Source organism: Lissotriton vulgaris, chromosome 7 (genome assembly GCF_964263255.1).
Source record: "Lissotriton vulgaris chromosome 7, aLisVul1.2, whole genome shotgun sequence".
Lineage (NCBI taxonomy): Eukaryota > Metazoa > Chordata > Amphibia > Caudata > Salamandridae > Lissotriton > Lissotriton vulgaris.
The window spans coordinates 1,309,904,464-1,309,917,765 of NC_141695.1; positions in this window are offsets into that span (position 1 = coordinate 1,309,904,464).

Consider the following 13,302-nt stretch of genomic DNA (forward strand, 5'->3'; position numbering starts at 1 on the left):
CTGCAGGGGGGTAATAATGTCTTTTATTCCATCACAATCTGGTAAGCGTGAGGAGAGGTAAGGAGCGACTTCTCACCACAACCTCCCGGCGGCCATCTTGCCTCCCTCTGAACCCCCCACCCTTTTTAACTTATATGTGGCCCCGCTTGCAGAAATTATAAGGAACTGTGGCTTCACCCCAATATACTACGTTGATGATACCCAAATCGGGGTGTCTATCAGCAAGGATGTGAAGGAGACGGTAGATACATTTCAACTATGTATGGTACAGGTTAGCCAATGGATGAAAAAGAACTGCCTAAAGCTTAACGGGGACAAGAGCGAGGTGATGATATTAGGGGGCGACACAAATATCTGGTCCCCCACATCGTGGCCCAATAATCTGGGTAGATGTCCAGATTCTTCAGAAAAAGTGAAGAATCTGGGCATTACTCCAGAAACCAATCTTTATTTTGATTCCCAAGCCAGCAAGCTGGCATCAACAATCTGGTACATCTTAAAAATGATAAAGAAGATATTGCCTTATCTACCAGAGGACTCGCGTAAGACAGTGGTGACAGCTTTAGCCTTGTCAAGATTGGACTACGGGAATGGCCTATATGCTGAAGCCAGAACGAAGATCCTAGCCAAACTACAATGCCTGCAGAACGCATCAGCCAGGCTGGTACTCGGCATACCTAAAAAACAGCTAAGAGGTCTTTTAGTATTCCAGAATTACTAGGCGCACTGCCTGGGTGGCCGTAAAGTGATGAAATAAAAAAGGTGATGAGTGTAGGCAATGAGGCGAGCGGTAGTACCTCGCAACCGCTCCAAAGTGGACCAGCGAGCTAATCCAATTTGGACCTCAAACTGAACGGAAACAAACTGGCCAGTGTGTTTCCGTTCTGTTTGAGGTCCAAATTTTTGGACCCTTTGCCCACTCACATATGTCACCTGATTAGTGTCTTTTTGTTTCTCTTCACAAGAACACTAAGTCACTTAAATAGCATGCCTTTGTCACTTTGGTGAACACAAAGTCACGACCGTATATCGTGCATTAACAAACATGTTCCCAAAAAAATGTATTTTATGTTTTATCCAGCCCTGAAGATTCGCAGTATGTTCCCTGCGATGAAACACGTGTTGGCTTTTGATTTGGAACAATAAACAGAAGTGTCTACACCAAGAACGGACTGTTTATCCATCCATGTGTTTTCACCTCTTGATGTTCATTCTCGGAGAACCAAGATTTGTTTTGATCTGCCCTATACTACTACTTGTTTCTACTGCAGTTCTACAAAGACTTACACTTATACCAGTCTGATATTATATGTGTTTAGTGCAGGGGCATTGTTGATTTGTCTCGGCATACCTAAGTTTGAGCCGATCAGCCATAAATTAAGAACCTTGCATTGGCTGCCAATTGCAAAAAGGGTGCAATTCAAATCATTGTGCCTGGCCTACTAGGCACTTCAGGGAACAGGATCGCAATTCCTGAAGTCACACTTAAAACAATACGAACCTAACAGACTTCTTAGATCCAGCCAACTGAAACTCATCAGGGTTCCAAAATTTAGACAAGCCAGCTGGGGCGGAAGAAGCTTCCTGGTGCATGCAGCACAAACCTGGAATCGGCTACCCCTTGCTATAAAAAACAGCCCATCTTTAGGGTCCTTCAGAAAGGCAGTTAAAACCTGGTTGTTCTCTGCACAGCTCTAGCTACAGGTCTCCATAGTCGATGGTCTGTCATAGCTCCAAGACGCCTCCGGGCAATCGCGTGCTTTATAAGTTGATAATCAAATCAAATCAAATCAATACCACCACCAATACCAAAAGCACGTATACCATTAATACTACCAACAACACTATGACTACCTCCAACAATACCACTATACAACACCAGTATCATCTAGACCAATACCACCACAAACACCAACCACTCACAAAAGCAACTACCTTTGCCACCACCAATACCACAATCAATACCACCAACAGTAACTCCCATATCACCACCACAAATGCTGATACAACAACCATTTCCAATCCCACCACACCACCAACACAAACCATACCACCTGGGCAAACATAGCAACCAATATCACACTACCAATGTAATTATGACGAATACCACTAGAATATCACCAGACCATTAACACCACTACGACGGCCATCACTGCAAAGCATTGGAAAAGCCAATAGAATTGTCTTCAATATACTGTTGTGTAAGACTATTATTTCTACATGCTTGCATTTGCACGTTTTATGACAATAAACTTAGAGTTATTGGCTTTGCCATTGCTTGTTTATCGCGGACCGATGATTGTTGTTGCAGCAGTTTACCAAAACAATTCAGATTAAATGCGAATAGGCAGATACTCTGCAGAAAGATGTATCCCATCGTTATATTAACCAGTTATGAATTCGAAATTCCCGGGGTGAGCTATGTTTCATTTAGGGGTGACTGGTGGATTTTAAAATTGATGGGGTGGAAATGTTGCACCCTAGTATGTTTCATGAGCAAGCGTAGCAAGTGAGCCCAAACTTAAAAAGGGTTGTGTGTGTGGGGGGGGAAGGGAGGGTTTTAGTGATGGAGGCACGGAAACCCAAATGGGAATCACATGAGAGCAAGTGAGGCAGAGGCAACCACAAGAGAATCTGAAAGGATGGTAAGCAAGCATTTGCAATGTAATAGGTCTCGCAATTGCGAGATTTTGAGTTATTGGCATTAAAAATGACAATGCCATTTATGTAAGTGTTTAAAAAACCCTGCAATGATAAAAGGCATTGTCATTTACAATACCAATAGGCCAGAGTTTCTAAAATGCTGACCTATTGCATTATGGTGAACAGTCATAACATCGAAAAAAAAAATATTGACTGGACAGAATATCGAGTTTTTTATATAGAATGGACAGAATATCTATTGCAAAAATATAGTGGTGCAGAATATCAAAATTCAGGTAAGAAATATTGATTTCCATAATATCAAAGTTAGTAATATTGACAGTCATAATATAGTTGTTAAAAATATAAATTTTTTTTATAGTGTTTAAGTATTAGTATATGTGTTAAACGTATGTATTATTTTTGTAATGTATGTTTGAATTTTTTTAAGTAATGAATTTTATGTTATTTAATGTTTGGCTAATTTAATTCCGTAGCGGGTTGTGGGTTTATTGGGGAATAGGGTGGGAAGTAATTTAATTCTTATTAAGTCATTCTTTATTTTTATTTATTGGTATTGATAATTAATTTATTGTTAATTATTCATTAATTGGGAATTACTTTTTTATTAATTGGTAATTATGTTGTATTAATTGGTAATTATTTTTGATTAATTGATCATTATATTAATTGCATTAATTTATTCTTTGGAGCAGGATGAGGGTGTATAGGGGAATAGGGTGGGAAGTAATTTAATTGTAATTAAGTAATTATTGAAAGTATTTTTATGTGTTGATAATTAATGTTAATTAATTATTAATGGGCATTTTGTATTACTTAATATTTTTGTATTGAAAATTAATTGGTTGTTAATTAATTATTAATTGATAATTAATTTCAAATAAATAATATGTATTGGTATTTATGTTTAATGAATTATTAAATATTTTCTAATTGGTAATTAATTTGAATGCATTGGTATTGATAATTAATGTATTTTTATTTAAATATTAAATCATTACTTTCCCTACTGTTGCACTCACTGGAGTGGGAATAGTAATTTTAACCCTCCTGCTATCCAACGCTTTTCATACTGTTGCACTCATTTGAGTAGGAATAGTAATTTTACCCTCCCGCTATCTTACACTAAAAATATTGAATATTTGTTATTAATATTAAGGTAAAATATATAAGTAATAAAAAATTAAAATCTATGTTTATTTTTTAAACTTTATTTAAGTCGTTTTTAAGTGTGTTTTAGTTAATCATATTTATTATTTCATAAGTTTTACATTAATTGTAAGACATTTTAAAAATGCGATATTTTAACAAACTATATTATTTACAACGATAATTTGGATGCAATTTTTTTGTACTTACCTCTTTGTAGATAAGAATTTGATATTCTTGCATCCTATGGTTTTTCCTCGATATTTTGGCAGCTCCTTGTTTTGCTCCTCGATATACTGTCAGTGATCTTTGCATTATAAATGCTTCTTGTTTATAAGCCCTCATGCTGCGCTTTCACAGAAGTCACGTCCCTTTGTTTACATGAGTTGTGTCTAAAGAAAGGTGGACTGTCGCTATTAAAGTGAAAGTGCAGTATGGGGGGCTTTTGCCCAAATAAAATGTGTTTATTAAGTTGACAAAAATATGCTTTTGTTTGTAAAAGCGCCTTGTGAAGGTGTGCATGGCGTGTTGAATGCCTGAATGTTGAATGTCTGTGTGATATTATAACTGCACACTGCTGCCAGCTGGCTGTACGGACTGAATCAAAAGATGACTTGAAACGTGTTTGCAATAGTTTCCCTCTTGTATCCATGCTGTTGGCTCTCCCTTTATAATCATATGGTAAATGCGGTATTATCTCCATCTCCCGCATTGCCAATCGCCATACAAAATAAGTATTGAATCTGAATTAGCTATCCTCTATTATGCAACTTCCTCTCTTTTCAGTCAGTCAGTCAGTCAAATACACTTTATTCGATTTATAAAAAATCAAAAAAGGGATAAAACATTTGTATACATACATAAAAACATTTATATACATACTTGAAAACACATCTGCTTTATAAGTTACAAACACCATACGGGGATATCATAAGTAAATGCAATACACATGAACCCATTGTACGCAGCATAGATAATACATTTGAATAGAAAAATTCATTATACTAAATTAGAGGGCGCTGGGTTTGTTTTAATTCTAATTGCTGCCACTAGAAAACTAGCCATGCAAAATATAATGCAAGTACTATTCAAGGACTGAAGATGGGCTAGAGCAGGCTTCACCTGAGTGAAGCCAGCCTCCCTCAGGATTGGTACCAGATTTTTTTGCCTGATGTCCGAATATAACCCGCAAAACATAATAAAATGCATGGTATCCTGTGGTGAGAATTTGTCACAACTACAAGGTGTGCCCCCTTCTGGTTTAGCCCATGTTTGATAACTACCCAGATAAAAATGGATCAAATTGAACCTAAATTTAATCAATAGGAGTCTATGGAAGGGCTTAGTTATGATCATAAGGTATGGCTCAAGTGAGGGGGAGATTGTTAACATATAATGGGCTCTTACTAAAGGTTTTGTCAATTCCTGCTCCTCACGAGCCAGTCTTGCCCTCTCCATGAAATGTGTTTTAAATTCAGTGAAGACATCACTGACTTCATCACCCCACACGCCCTCCCCTCGGAAGAATACATTCTACTGGGAGACCTCAATTTCCATCTGGAAAAGAGCAACGACAGTAACACTACCACCCTTCTGGACAATCTCGCCAAACTTGGACTCAAACAACTTGTTAACACCCCCACACACTATGCAGGACACACACTTGACCCTATCTTCACTTCCAGCAAGCATATCTCCTTCACGCACACCACACCCCTCCACTGGACGGACCACAGTTGCATCCACTTCATTTACAATAAGACCACGATCCACAACCACCCTCAACCAACTCTGCGAAGAAATTGGAACAAAATCACCATCGACCAGATCTCCACATCGCTTCTTCAAAAACCCCCTGCCTGTTCAACGAACCCTAACCAAGTCGCCATCAACCTTACACAATGGTTAACCCAAACCGTCGACAAACTAGCACCCTTGAAAAAACATCAAATCAAGCAAGGAAGCAAGAACGCCCCCTGGTTCAACAATGACCTTAAGAAATCCAAGAAGCTCTGTCGTTCCCTTGAGAAAACTTGGAAAAAAGACCCAAACACTATCACCCAAGCCGCCTTCAAAAACGCCACCCGCAAACACCACCAACTAATCCGGACAGCCAAGAAATCAGCACTCAAAGACCGACTAGACAACAACGCCGACAACAGCAAGGAACTTTTCAACATCATCAAAGAATTCACCAACCCCACCGCCAGCTCAAACGACATCACCCCCTCTCAAGTCCGCTGCGACTCCCTCGCCTCATTCTTCCATGACAAAATCGCCGACATTCATAACAGCTTTGACAACCAACCCGTAAACCAGTCCACCCCACTCACCTCTGAACCTGTACCTCCTCCGAATAACCTTTTCGACTGGAACCCAATCACCACAGAAGACACCATTCGCCTGATGAACTCCATCCACTCAGGATCCCCTACAGACCCATGCCCCCATCACATCTTCAACAAAGCAGACTCCATTATCGCACCCCATCTCCGAGACGTCATCAACTGCTCCCTCAATTCCGCCACATTCCCAGAAAGCTGGAAATTCGCCGAACTCAGCGCCCTTCTGAAGAAACCCACAGCTGACCCCACCGAACTCAAAAACTACCGCCCCATCTCGCTCCTCCCATTCCCTGCCAAACTCATTGAGAAAGCCATCAACAATCAGCTCGCCGCCTTCCTCGAAACCAACAAATCACTCGACTCCTCACAGTCTGGCTTCCGAGCCAAACACAGCACCGAGACCGCCCTCATCGCAGCAACAGACGACATTTGAACACTACTGGACAACGGAGACACAGTCGCCCTCATCCTCCTTGACCTCTCTGCAGCCTTCGACACAGTCTGCCATAGCACCCTGATACAACGCCTCAGAAACATCGGAATTCAAGGAAAAGCATTGGACTGGATCATCTCGTTCCTCGCTGGAAGAACTCAGAGAGTCCGCCTCCCCCCCTTTAAGTCAGAGGCCACCAAAGTCATCTGCGGCGTCCCGCAAGGATCATCACTCAGCCCCACCCTCTTCAACGACTACATGAGCCCCCTCGCAACCATCGCACGTCAACACAACCTCAACATCATCTCCTACGCTGATGACACTCAGCTGATCCTCTCACTCACCAAAGACCCAATCACCGCCAACACCAACCTACATGAAGGGATGAAAGAAGTAGCCGAGTGGATGAAGCACAGCCGTCTGAAACTGAACTCGGACAAAACGGAAGTCCTCATCTTAGGTGCATCCCCTTCCGCCTGGGACGACTCTTGGTGGCCAACGGCCCTAGGAAAAGCCCCTATACCGACGGACCACGCACGGAACCTGGGCATCATCCTGGACTCCTCACTCTCGATGACCAGACAAGTCAACGCCGTCTCATCATCATGCTTCAACATCCTACGCATGCTCAAAAAAACATTTAGCTGGATCCCCACCGAAACAAGAAAAACGGTCACCCACGCACTGGTTACAAGCCGTCTGGACTACGGAAACACCCTTTACGCCGGTACCACCGCAAAACTGCAGAAAAAACTCCAACGCATCCAAAATGCTTCAGCCAGACTCATACCAGACATCCCCCGCACAGACCACATTTCCGTTCACCTGAAAGACCTTCACTGGCTCCCCGTCAACAAGAGGATAACGTTCCGTCTCCTCACCCACGCACACAAAGCCCTATACGAACTTGGACCTGATTGTCTCAACACGCGCCTTTCCTTTTACACCCCGACCCGCCAGCTGCGTTTGTCCAACCAAGCCCTCGCCGCTGTTCCGCGCATCCACAAAGCCACCATGGGGGGAAGATCCTTCTCCTACTTAGAGGCCAAAACCTGGAATTCCCTTCCCATCCATCTCCGCCTTACTCAAAACCACCTAGCCTTCAGAAAACAGCTTAAAACCTGGATATTCGATAAGTAAACCTCCCCCCCCGGGTATGTAGTGCGCTACATAAATTCTGACTTGACTAGACGTCCTCCTTCCTAATACTAGATGGTAATAGAAAGAGTTCAGGGCGTCCTAACTGGGCGAAGATGTTTCTCAAATATTCCAATCAAGGTATTTTCTTTACGTGATCCAGTGACATAACATCAGCCAAGATTGCATGATTAAGAGACAGCTCATGGTTGAGCCAAGTCTTTACCCAAAATATTAAAGGTGGCAGGTTAAGCTTGTCGGTTACGTAGTCCAGACCAACCTCGCAATGAATTGAATACGTTGGTGTTGACTGCGGGACAGACAAAAGGTGTCTCAAAAACCTGTTCTCCACTCTTTGGATCATTTCGTTAGATTATAGCCCCATAAAGGTGAGCCATACATGGCAATTGGGATGCATTTGGTGTTGTAGACTTTTAAAAGGGCCTCCATGGGCCTCGCCCCTAACCTTTTTGAAAACCCCATGAGGGCAGACATGGATCTGGCCATAGATATGCTCCTAACCTTCACCTGGGGGCCCCACGTACCCCTCTCATCAAAAAGCACCCCCAAATAAGGGAACACAGCCACCCTGGAGACCACATCACATGAAAGATTTAGATTTACACTTTTTTCTATGGTGACCAACCACCATCGTGTGGGATTTTTTAGCATTTACTTTTAGGTCCAACCGATCCATAAAAACACCAAATGAGTCCAGCAAACGCTGGAGACCCACCCCGGTGCGGGCTATTAAAACTGCATCGTCCGCTTATAGGAGAGTCGGTATCCTTGCTCCTCCTACACGCGGAACGTCCCCCTCCACTGACTCTAGATGGTTACCCAAGCCATTAATGTAGATGGTAAAAAGGAGGGGGGCAAAATACAGCCCTGGCGCACTCCTCGCACAGATTTAAAGCGGCTCGTGCACCTCCCCTCCTTAGTGACCCTAACTGTAGCAAACAGATCCTGATGGAGGGACGCCATAAAATTTACCAGCGACTTATCGATCCCAATCTCCAGAAGAATTTCCCATAATTTGGCCCTATTCACTAGATCGAAAGCAGAGGAGAGGTCCATGAATGCAAAAAATAACGACCCCTCTTTGGCTACCGTATATTTGGAGATTAACATGTGCAGGTTAGAACACTGATCCAGGGTGCCCCTCTTAGCTCTAAAGCCGAACTGGATGTTTGATAATCCCCCACTTCTCTTGATGTTATCCCTTAATTTGAATAGTAAGACTCTGCCTAGTATCTTGAACGCAGAGTCCAGAAGAGAGATGGGTCTTTAGCACCCTGGTTCATCTCGCTGCCATTTTTTAAAGATTGGCACAATAATTAATGTGTCCGAAGTAGTGGGGATGGTGTTGCCATTTGCAGCTGAAAAAACGTTAGTGAGCACCTTAGCCCAGAGCTTTGGGGAAAGTCTGTAAAGATCGGCCGGGACACCATCCGGCCCCGGAGCCTTGTTCATAGAGGTCTCCAGGATGGCTCTCTCCACTTCTCCTTGAGGGAAAATAAGAGGAGCAGACCCAAGTGCCACCCTCTGGCAACCTTGAACTCCAGAATCTGTGTCGCCGTACACATTTCTGATGTGCCGGAGCCATATGTCGTCAGGGATGACACAGTCCGTATCCATATTATCTAAGTCTGAGAAAAAAGGCTGATTTATTGTTGACCAAAACTGGGTACTATCGCGCAATACGTCGATAGAGAGTAATTTTTCCCATGCTGCATTTTTTATGTTGTTCTTTCTCCCGTTAGTTATTGACTTATACTCCTTCCTTAAAATGGCAACAGCTGCCTTGTTTCTTGGAGTAGATTTAAGTGCTTGCAATAATGCCCTATGGGTTCTTGAGCAATCGGACTCAAACCATCTACGATGTTTAATTCCCCCCGAGCCTGATTTGGTATTCAACGCCTTAGAAGTTTGTATACATATGGATTCGAAGGCCCCAATGATTTCATGGTTTGTGGCGTTATGATCCTGGCAAATCAACATATTCCCCTCAATTTTGGGGAGCAGTTCTTCGATAAAATTTCTGGGGATCACCTTGGCCCATTTTAACCTTCTCCCTTGGTCAACGGGACGTATGGCAGGCACTAATTGTGCGGGGCAAGACTTAGTGCCCATTGAACCTCCCCAATATACTTCAAGCAGCACCGGATTGGGGTCACTATATATCGATACAATAGCTCTATAGGACGCAACCCTGTGTAAGATGCCTGGGGTCAGGAAAATGTAATCTATTACAGACCCGGGGTCAGTACCTTTATAAGTAATTGTTCTTACCTCCCCATCAGTGTTAAATGATTCAAAAAGGTTACAATTAGCCAGCATTTCCTCAGGAGCCTCTCCTGCCTTTGTATGCTCAAAATGTGGAGCCGTTGAACATGTTGGGCCCTCAAGTTCTCCAATGTTGCACAGGTCCTTGCAGGGATGAATGTTAAAATCGCCCATTAAGATGAGCTCAAAAGTAGGGTGAATGTTTTGACTGAGCGTAAAAAATAAGTTTTCCAAGACAACAATATGTTCATTTTCATTGTCCCTATCCCAAGAATTATAAAAATTAATTAGGATAGTTTTGCGGCTAGGGGAAACTACCCATTCCACCGTTAAGAGATTCGGTGAGCATACTTTGACCCCTTAAGTTTTAATGAAAAGAGAGTAATAAGACCCCCCTTAGCCCTACCAACGGTACTTGGAACAGTCGGAGAAGCAAAACTAGTGAAGCCATCCAACCAGAAGCTGGGAGAAGTGTCCCAAGATTACTGAAAAGCTATGATGTCGTGGCTAGTAACAAAATCAACCCAAACTGCATCTGCCCTCTTTGCTCTAATTCTGGCTACATTCCAGCTAATGATTTTGCAGACTGCATCGAGGTGGATAGCCCTGGGGGTAACAGACGTAGACGGGACTAGCTGTCAATCCCCTTCCTCTAACTCTGAGAGAGGGGCAAAGTGATTGCTCAAAACTGGGCCCTCACCTCTTGAAAATATAGGCGCTGACGGAGAAGATGCCACCTGGGATCCTAACCCTCCAATTGGGGGATCTGTATGTATGTGCCCAGCTGCTCTATCCCCTCAGACTACCCGGGTCGGACTCCTCCTCAGAGTTACAGGGCAATACGCCCCAAAATTGGTTACTATGGGCGGGTAGAAAAAACCCAGGGGAACCGGTCTCAAGTGGCCTGAATCTGAGATCTCCGAACCATCCCAGAACAATCTATCGGCCAGGTCATGGCAATTAAAATTTACTATCACACTGTCCCCCTGGACAATCTTTGGGCGCTTCCCAATTCAACCCACCCTTCTAGCCATGATAATCCTATTTGAGATGTTTGTCCTGCCGCTAGTAAAATTGTCACACCAGGATCTGTTCCTATTTAGAAGATCCAGTGTAGATTCACCTTGGCCTTCATTAAGTGGGGGTACACCAGTAAATATGGCAACTACTGGTGCTGCCTCAAGGGGCAAATCTAATTTCACTTGGCAACCTCTTGCCCGCCTACTTGGGACAGTACTTGTGGGGCTGTAAATAGCTGCCCGGACAGCATAGATTCGAATGTATTGCCTCTGTGCTACAGAGGACTGTGTTTATTTCCCGGGACCCATTATTGACTGTGGCCTCCTCTTTATCACACCACGGCGGGCCAGGTTTGCCAACAACCTCGCTAAGGTTTGTGCCCTGTGGATCTATGCCCACTCTAGGTATTGCCGGGGCTAATGTATAATCATTTACAATTCTATCAATGAGTGAGCATTTCTTTAACAGACCAGTGAGACAGGTATTTAAAGTTTCCACAATGTCTTTTGCAATACCCACTAACAGGGGCTCAATGCGGTTAACAAATAAAGTTTCAAGCTGGACACCCAGGATATCATCTGTCGCATTTTTAACAATGGGGATGGCTTCCGTTTTTTTCAGTCTTTTTGAGTTCTACTTCCGTACTGGACTGGTCACTTGGGTGCTCTGTCCCGGGATGTTACCAGGAGAGGGATCAGACGTATGTGCCACTTGCGAGTTGGAATTTACCACGATCACCTCCAGTTCTAAAGGAATATGCCGTAAATGAGCAATATCAGGGGAATTGGAACCATTTGTTGTCATATGGGGAACCAAACCCAACTCATGTTCAGCACTCGCAATTTCTTTAGAAAGGGCTCTCACAGCTGAGGAAAGATAAGATATAATAGTCTTGGGGTGTCTTGGGACCTTCGCACTCTTCCCCCCCTCCTCAGCATGTTGGGCTTTCTTGCGCTTACCCATGGTACGGTCGATGTCAGAGGGTTGGCCCAGCCCTGCCTCCTCCTGCCCTGGACGGCCACAGACGGCCCGCCCTTTGCCCGGGCTTTGCCCGGCGCTGCCCACGCGCGCCCGTGAGGTGGAGGGAGCTCCTGCTCTTTATGCGCCTCCGGGCGCGCTGTCAGGCAGAAGTGTGCGTTGCGGGCAAAGGAGCCTGGGAGCTGTAGTGTCCCCCCTCTGCGGCCGGGCGGTGGTGCTTGCTGCAGCGGCAGGGGAGACCAACAGCGTCAGGGCCCCAGGAGCGTCTGGTGTGGTGAGCATTGCAGCCTCCGGTCCGCAGGTAAGTTTGTTTGCCCCCGTGCAGCATTTATGGCCCCCGCTCCACAGTGGGAGCTCCTGCTCTTTATGTGCCTTCGGGCGCGCTGTCAGGCAGAAGTGTGCATTGCGGGCAAAGGAGCCTGGGAGCTGTAGTCTCCCCCCTATGCGGCCGGGCGGTGGTGCTTGCTGCAGCGGCAGGGGAGACCAACAGCGTCAGGGCCCCAGGAGCGTCTGGTGTGGCGAGCATTGCAGCCTCCGGTCCGCAGGTAAGTTTGTTTGCCCCCGTGCAGCGTTTATGGCCCCCGCTCCTCAGTGGGAGCTCCTGCTCTTTATGTGCCTCCGGGCGCGCTGTCAGGCGGAAGTGGGCGGTCTGGGCAAAGGAGCCTGGGAGCTGTAGTCTCCCCCCTTTGCGGCCGCGCCGTGGTTCTTGCTGCGGCGGCAGGGGAGACCAACAGCGTCAGGGCCCCAGGAGCGTCTGGTGTGGCGAGCGTTGCAGCCTCCGGTCTGCAGGTAAGTTCGTTTGCCCCCGTGCAGCAATTTATGGCCCCCGCTCCTTAGTGGGAGCTCCTGCTCTTTATGCACCTCCGGGCGCGCTGTCAGGCGGAAGTGGGCGGTGCGGGCAAAGGAGCCTGGGAGCTGTAGTCTTCCCCCTCTGTGGCGGCGCGGTGGTGCTTGCTGCGGCGGCAGGGGAGACCAACAGCGTCAGGGCCCCAGGAGTGTCTGGTGTGGCGAGCGTTGCAGCCTCCGGTCCGCAGGTAAGTTTGTTTGCCCCCGTGCAGCGTTTATGGACCCCCGATCCTTAGTGCAGGCAAAGGAGCCTGAGAGCTGTAGTCTCCCCCCTTCGCGGCCGCGGGGTGGTGCTTGCTGCAGCGGCAGGGGAGACCAACAGCGTCAAGGCCCCAGGAGCGTCTAGTGTGGCAAGCATTGCAGCCTCTGGTCCGTTGGTAAGTTCGTTTGCCCCCGTGCAGCGTTTATGGCCCCCACTCCTGCTCTTTATGCGCCTCTGGGCAC